The sequence below is a fragment of the Benincasa hispida genome, unplaced genomic scaffold (assembly GCF_009727055.1).
Source record: "Benincasa hispida cultivar B227 unplaced genomic scaffold, ASM972705v1 Contig533, whole genome shotgun sequence".
Classification (NCBI taxonomy): Eukaryota; Viridiplantae; Streptophyta; class Magnoliopsida; order Cucurbitales; family Cucurbitaceae; genus Benincasa; species Benincasa hispida.
Genome location: NW_024064906.1, coordinates 403,747 through 411,832, shown reverse-complemented (window position 1 = coordinate 411,832; position 8,086 = coordinate 403,747). Strand labels below are relative to the sequence as shown.

Sequence of the window (8,086 nt, the reverse complement as noted above, 5' to 3'; positions counted from 1 at the left end):
AATTGTTCATTAGATGATCAGTGAGACTTAAGGAAGAAGAGGTAATCTTGAGGGTAAAACAGACATTTGACCTAGTCGTTATTATGAACAACCTATAAAGGGTTAACTTACTAATCATGGTTATATCAAGTGAACACAATATATCTATAGTGAGAGGAATGCAACTATGGGCTTTAGTGGAGTGACCCATTAGTTAACGAATGAGAGTTAATTCGGTCTAAAAAGTTTAGCCAATTAATCTCAGATAGTTGGAGCCCATGATCCATAGATTCACAAGGTCCCCTACTAGCTCGTAAATGGATTAGCTTTAGAGTAGCGTGATAAATTAATTTGAAACGTTCAAATTAGTATTAAGAGAATTAGTAATTATATGAGATATAATTACGCATTTAATTTTGGAATTAAACGAAATTGGAGAATTTAATTAATATTTAAATATTAAATTCATAAAGTTGGAACTTGTATAAAATTAATTTAATATTTGATATTAAATTAATTATAATTAATTAAATTGCTAATCAATTATTTATTATTAATTTTATTAAAAAATTAATTTATGAAATTAATTTTGTAAAATTAATAAAGTTTTCAATTTTGAAATCAAAATTGATTTTGGAAATCAATTTGGAAATTAGAAAATTGGAAAACACAAATTTTGGAAAATGTTGGATTTCTCCACTCACCTTCAAGTTGCTTATACCAATCCCACTTACTCTTGCTTCAATTCACCAAGCATGAGCTACATCTCAGGCAGCCTTCTTCTGCTACATGCTACAGCCAAAATTAATGAATTAGAATGCTTATTTATCCTTGTTGCTTTTGCTACATGCTGATATACTCCTACAAAGGAATGTTTTGCGTCACTCGTGCTACAGCAAAAGGCGAAAGGCAAGCAGACTGCCAATTCCAATGTTTCCCCTGTACCTTTGGATAGGGTGTATTTCCACACTAGAAAGGGTGCTAGTTTGTGAAAATATGTTGTGAAGAGAAACATTATGGATGAAAAGGAATTTTTAGAGTGTACTCAGGAATGTCTTAATCTTATAAAGATGCTTCTGGATGCATGTTTAGAAAGAAAATGTTAAATTTGGGGTCTTATTATCCCCAACTTGTTTGACAATTTATTGTAAATTTGTCCTCAAATTTTTTTGATCCTGTCAGTCCAAACTTCCATAAAATTCATATTACACACCATCCATTTATTATATCTCCTACCTTAATTAACCAATTCCTACATAGGAATGTGCCAAAAAACGTGGTAGAAAAGTGTCCATCTTTAAGGACTTAGTGTTTGAATTAACTGGTGGTGCCCGTTCTTCTTGGCCTAGGAAGGAACAGTTGCCTACAATTGTGCTTAGTGTAAAGTATGCCCTTCTTCACAAGATAGGAATTGTAAATTAGTGCCTTGCTTCCTATAAGTCAGACCTTTCTATACCTCTTGCTACCTTGATCTACCAAATTGGGACACAGGCTCAGTTCAACTATGGCACATTGGGTCAAAAGCCCTTCGTTTGCCCATTTACTACCCTCCGTTGATTATCTGTGAAACCCGAATTTTAATTTCTCTATTTAAGCAGGTAACTAAGGGAATTAACTAAGTGAAAGTTAAATCCTATGATGAAGGGAAGGAAGTTTCTAAGTGTTGAATAGATTTTTCTTGAGTAGTTTGGAGATAAGCCTTTACTAGTGGAATTTGGCTTAATGTGAAGTCAAAAGGAACCATGTGTTTGGTGTTAACGCATGAGATGAGGCTGAGTTAGTAGAGGTTTAAAAAAGATTAAGCCAAAGGCAACCATGTGTTTGTGAGGTAGGACGCATGTTGGCCGAAGCATTGGTAAGAGATGTTACCAAGAGTTGCTCATGCGTTGAGGCTGCGTGAGTGAGAGAAGAGAAAGTAAGAGAAGCTTGAGCGCAAGGTGCTAAATGGACGATCATATAGCTATGGGCAATACACTAGACGATCTTGTAGTTGCGCGTGGCGCTAAACGATGTGAAGCAATGCACTACACGATCAGGCTATATGATAGGCGTTAAGCACTACACCATCAGTGTAAGCGCTAGACGATAAGCGTGGAAGCTAAACGATAGTGTTATACGATAGCACTAAACGATAAGCGGGCGATAGATGATAAGCTGAGCGCTAGACGATGCGCGGGCACTGAGCGATAGGCTACACGATGAGCATGAGCGCTACACAACAGGCCAGGCACTAGATGATGAGCATACATGATAGATGCAGACGTTGGGCAATGGCGTTGCACGATAAGTAGATGCGTTAGATGATAAGTAAATGCGTTAGATGATAAGGTGTGAGCACTACATGATGGAGCTAAACGATGGGCGCAGCAGCTATGCAATGGGTTATGTGCGAGATCGTTGAGAGCGAGATATTGCTAAACAATTGAGCTACACAATCAGGCATTAGTGTTATACGATGGATGCAGACACTAGATGATTACAACGAGAGGGCTGAATGTTAAGCGACAGCAAGATGTTTAGTAAATGATAGAGTTAAGTGATGAAGTGCAAGAGCTGCATGATGGATTAAACGATGAAGTAGTGCTGAGGCTTGCATTATGTAAGCCTGATGAGCTCATCTGGACAAATGGCTATACTGAGATGTGGTTAGACTTGAGCTGGACGAATAAAGTTTCATGCAAAGAGAGTCTTATGCATGAGGAAGACAACTCAAGCAGGTGGGTGGCATAAAAGTAGGTGATGGCAAAGCTTGGTGCAAACACTCCAAAGTAGGAGGTGTCATGCATTGAAGGCTTTAAGAGATGAGAAGGATCGTTTCCTTTAGCTTATAAATACCACCACGAAATGTCTCTCCATTCATAAGCCAAATCCTTTTCAAAGAGCGTAAGGAAGAGTGTTGGAAGGTAGATTTGGAGGGAACCATGCGTTGATCATTAAGGCCATGCGTTGGTAGTAAGACTATGCGTGATCATGAAGTTCCAAGAGGAGGAGATGTTGTCGAATAGTAAAGTCTGAAAATAGCATCAATTTAGGACGAGAATTTCTCCCAGAGTACCCATGCATTTTCAGTGATTTCAAAGCCACCTGAAAACTCTGAGAGTGTAGCTTTCAAGGTATAGCTGCTAAAGAAGAAGCTTCAAGGAATCGGTCTGAAGAGTGATTAAAATACAGAAGGGTCAAGCTATCGGGTAAGCTTGGGTCAGTCTTGATTTTTTTATGATTCCGGCCAAACACAAGGAGTTCTTAACTAAGATTTTAAGGTAAGATTTCTGAGACATTTTAAAGCATGTTTGTAGAAGGAAGTATCTCGAGATAAGGCTTATAACTATGAGTAATCTGAGCTTTAAGCTGAATATGGATTATAGGGTCCAAAAGGGAGCCTGAGAGGATCAAGGAACTTCTAAGAAAGAAAGATTCCAACCTTACCAAGGTGAATGGTATTTTATTTAAGTCTTAAAGCATATCTTTTAAAGTAAATTGTATATGCTTATGTTATGAATGAGTAATTAGCATGAGAATGAGATTATGTGATCGGGATAGTCAGGGGGTCAATAGACCTAGTTCTTGAGCCTCGAATGAAACCTCACGGGATGGTCAGGGGACTGAGAGGTCTAGTTCCTGAGCCTGTGGGAGAAACCTTGTATGGGATGGTCAGAGGGCCGATAGGCCTAGTTTCTGAGTCCATAAGCGGGGAGCTATGTGCATTTGGGGAACAAATGGAATGCAAGAGAGTAAGCAATCATGATTAGTAACAGTTAACTATCTACTGTGTATGTAGGTAGAAAACAGACTCATTCAAAAGCTGAGGTTTGAGTATTAACCTCGTATTTATGATATGCTTTTATTTATGAGTTGAAATAGACTCTAGAAGTTGCTTTCCACTCACTGAGCTTTGTGAAGCTCATCCTTTTCTTTCATGTTTTCTTTCCAGGTAGCAAAAGGTGAGGAGTTCCAGGATGCTGCTAAGGTCAAGGTCTGCCATAGCCACAGTCACACTTCCGGGGTTTTAAGAGTTGGTGTTGTAAACTTTGTAGTTAAGTCTTGGAGTTGTATAAACGTTACACTATTGTAATAAAATGGGCCTAATCAATCAGTTGTTATTTATCTCTTTGATTTAATGTTTATTGAGAGTAAAGAGGTTCAGATGAACAGTAGGTATCATAAAAGGGTGATATCTGTTGTCCCTCACGCCTCTCCTCCGGCTCAAGAGCCGGGCTTAGGGCAGGGTATGACATTATCCCAAAAATCATTATCCCAAAAATTTGATTTGATTACATCTACTGAACCCATTCGCTCTTCTAGTTTTTTCAATAATCATCCCAAGCTCCCGCAAAGTCACCACGTCCCTGACATTAACACCACAATCACGGCTCCACATCTTGATGGCCCTGATAACGGGTAGAAATGCACGTTATTACAACGCAAAGTTATAAAACAATGTAGGATTGCGATGATAAAAATATACAATATTGCGTCCAAAATCATTAAGTTCACAACATTGCGATCGCATGCATCCATTGCATTAAAATAGCTAACTTATGTATTTTTGTACACAAAATGCGTTGACGCAAGGCGGAAATGAGATCCAAAGAAATTAACGTCCGAGTGCATTAAGAGATCGCGTTGACGCAAGGCTATGAAATAATTTGCGCTCGCGAATATCTGCTCAAGAAGGTTGCCGTATAGAGCCGGCATCATGGTGGGCACATCTAGGTGAAAAGCGTAATAAATTACGATGGGACAGAAAGCTGATGACGGTCGATTCCAAATTAAGTTGACAAGCCGTTAACGACCTACTATAGCAAGTACAACACATTTTCCACCAACGCAATCCTTCCATTAATTCATCGCATAAAATAACGCATCAAGTTTTTGGCGCCGTTACTGGGGACTTCGGCAATACAGTGTGCTAACAGTAATTTTCTGATTTTCTTTGGAGCTTTCAATCTCTGGCGCATTACGACCCAGAGATTGAAAGAAAGTTCCGACAAAGATTGAGAGATAGCTGCCATTAACAAGAGGAAGATAACATGGCGGAACAACCTGGAAATGGAGCACCAAATGAAAATAATGTCATGGCGAATCCCATCTTATTGGCTAACGACCGTAATAGACCCATTCAAAACTATGTGTCACCCAACCTCTATGATTTCTCCCCAGGAATCATGAGGCCCACTCTTGATAGATCGAGATTCGAAATGAAACCGTTGATGCTGCAGATGATCCAAACTTCTAGAATGTTTGGTGGAAGGCGTGGCAAGGACCCGCACGCCTACCTCTGGAATTTCATCGAGATCTGCAACAGTTTTGTGTTCCCTAATATCTCCACTGACAAGGTTCGACTAACTTTGTTTCCATTTTCGTTGCATGACCAGGCACGAAAATGGGCTTATTCTCTCGAGCCCGGGGAGATTACTGATAACATGTAGAAATGCACATTATTACAGTGCTAAGTTATTAAACAATGCAGGTTTTTGTTGAAAAATATATAAGATTGCGTCCAAAAAGCATTAAGTTTATAACATTGCGGTCGCATGCGTTCATTGAATAAAAATAGTTAACTTTTGTATTTTTGTGCAGAATATGCGTTGACGCAAAGCGTAAAATGCGATCACAAGAAGGCAACGGTCGAGCGCAGCATTACCACAAGGCTTTGCGGTGATTTATGCTCGCAAATATCTGCTAAAAAAGGATTTCCGCATAGAGCCGACGCAACTTGGTGGGCACATCTGGGTGAAAAGCATAATAAATCACGATGGGACAGAAATTTGATGACGGTTGAGTCCGAATTAAGTTGACAAGCCGCTAACGAACTACTGTAGCAAGTACACTCAACTTTTCGATGACAAATATTCGGCACATCAGTCAGACAATTAATGCCACCTCATCAGTGCAATCATAAGAAAGAAGAAGCCTTTTACCCCGAAGCTCTATAAATACCGAAGAAAACCTTCAGAGAAGGGGTTCGTTCGTCCAGTTCGAGAGTTAGATAAATTTCTCCACAGTTAGAAGTAGCCTTGTTCTTGGATTTTCTTTTATTTAAGGCGGAAGCGAGAGAAGCGAGATTGTGCCGAGAGATCGTTCCGGTGAACTTGGAAGGGTGCCAGAAGCATCGAGATCAGAGAGAGAGCCAGCTCTTGCGGAAGCAGGAATATCTTTTGAACAGAATAGAGTTGATAGTGTAAAAGCCTTGGGAAGCAAGGGATTGCTACTAGGCTCTCTATCCTTATCTTTCATTGTCATTTTTTACTTAAACTTATCTATAGAAATGGAATCTACTTCTTTATATCTGTTCACTCTCTGTTTATTACGCATGAGTAGCTAAATCTGTCGAATGGGTTGAGAAACACTTAGTTAGCATAACTGGGGATCTTCATTCTATGTGATTGTCTTGAATTATGTACGCATCATTCGTCCATTAGAGATACTCAGGAGGGTAATCTAAGGACAGAATCTAGACTTGGAAAAGTTAGTTAGAATCTAGGCTCGGGAGAGTCAGATTAGAACGCATAATCAAGAGATAGAAGCTTAGGAATAAGCACTGTTTGCTATTACCACATCGCATGCATCCGAGAGATAGTTTATGATTGTGTGCGGTCATCTTGTCTTTGTGTACAACTTGCATCATCGCATGGGAAAAAAGTAGAGACTTAGAAATAAGCTCTATGGACATTATCGCATTCATCACATGCGTCCTTGAACTAGGAGCATCGCATTTGCATTGGAAAATGATTTGCTGTTGCGTGAGTATAGCATGATCGCATAGTCTGACTTATTCCCAGGTAACGCTAGCTAAAGACCCTCTCAACCTGTTCCTCTGCATACTTAGTGTATCTACCGCATAATCAATCTTTTCTCAAATCTGCCGCATACTTTTTATACCTCAAACAACAATCCAAAAACAACTATTTGATTCAGTGGTTACCGCAAAGTCTTCTTAAAAATTATCACTGCATACCATTTTCCCTAGTCCCTAAGTTCAACCCTGGAATTACCAGGAAACTCAGTGGAATTTATACTTGGATTCTGCTGAGAAAACTTGTTGCTCAACGCATTCCCATCACCGCAATTCATTCCATTATTTCATCACATAAAATAACACATCAATTACCTCTTTGGAACAAGTCGTGGAAAAGTTCATGAAGAAATACTTCCCTCCAACAGAGAACGCAAGAAGGAGGAAGTTGATCACCAATTTCAAACAAGATATTGACGAATCACTCAACGATGCTTGGGCGAGGTTTAAGGGGTTGGTAAAAGATTGCCTGCATAACAGCTTGCCAAACTACTTACAGATGGAGATTTTTTTATCACGGATTAAACCCTGCTTCGCAGACTGCTGCCAATACGACAGCAGCTGGAGGTCTGCTGGATAAAACTTATGATGAGGCCAAGAATATCTTTGATCTTATTTCAAAAAATCACGAGGACTAGAGAGAAAGCGATCAAAGATTAAGAATTAGAGACAATGATGTGAACAACGAGGCCATCGCATCCCTTCAGAACCAAATGACTGCAATGATGAGTTTGATATAAGGCAATGCAACTAATAGCACGGGAGCGCAAAAAAGACAGGTCAATGCAATTGCTCAAACGTCCACAAGTTGTGTCATCTGTGGAGAAGCACATCCGATGGAAGAATGCCTAGGAAATCTGCAATCAGTATGCTTCATAAAGAATAACCCTTATTCCGATACGTACAACCCCGAGTGGAGAAACCACCCCAATTTCGCGTGGAAAAATAAAAAACAAAGTTTTCAACCAGTGGCGCAAAAAGAAGGGCCACCTGGATTTTTCCCGCGAACCAACGATCAAACGCATAACTAAGCCAGCAGTTCGCAGACACCGCAATCTTCATCCTTAGAGAGCTTGCTGAAGCAGTATATTGAGAAAAATGAATCAGTGTTTCAGAATCAAGCAACGTCCATCCGAAATCTCGAAATTCAGTTAGGAGAGATTGCGGGTGAACTCAAAAACAAACCGCAAGGAGCGTTGCCGAGCTCAACTGAGCTCCCGCTCAACTCTGGGGGTACGGGGAAGGAACAATGCTTAGCAGCCTTTTTGCTAAGCGAAAAAGCGACAGTGAAAGTAGGGAAGGAACCCATCG

At 39.8% G+C, this 8,086-nt stretch overlaps 1 non-coding gene across 1 annotated transcript; it reads right to left on the bottom strand.

Moving 5' to 3' along the window:
- Nucleotides 1-7,151: 7,151 nt before the first annotated feature.
- Nucleotides 7,152-7,258, bottom strand: LOC120069662. The gene has a single exon (XR_005479625.1). It is a non-coding gene; the product is annotated as a small nucleolar RNA R71 (small nucleolar RNA).
- Between the last annotated feature and the right edge of the window lie 828 nt (nt 7,259-8,086).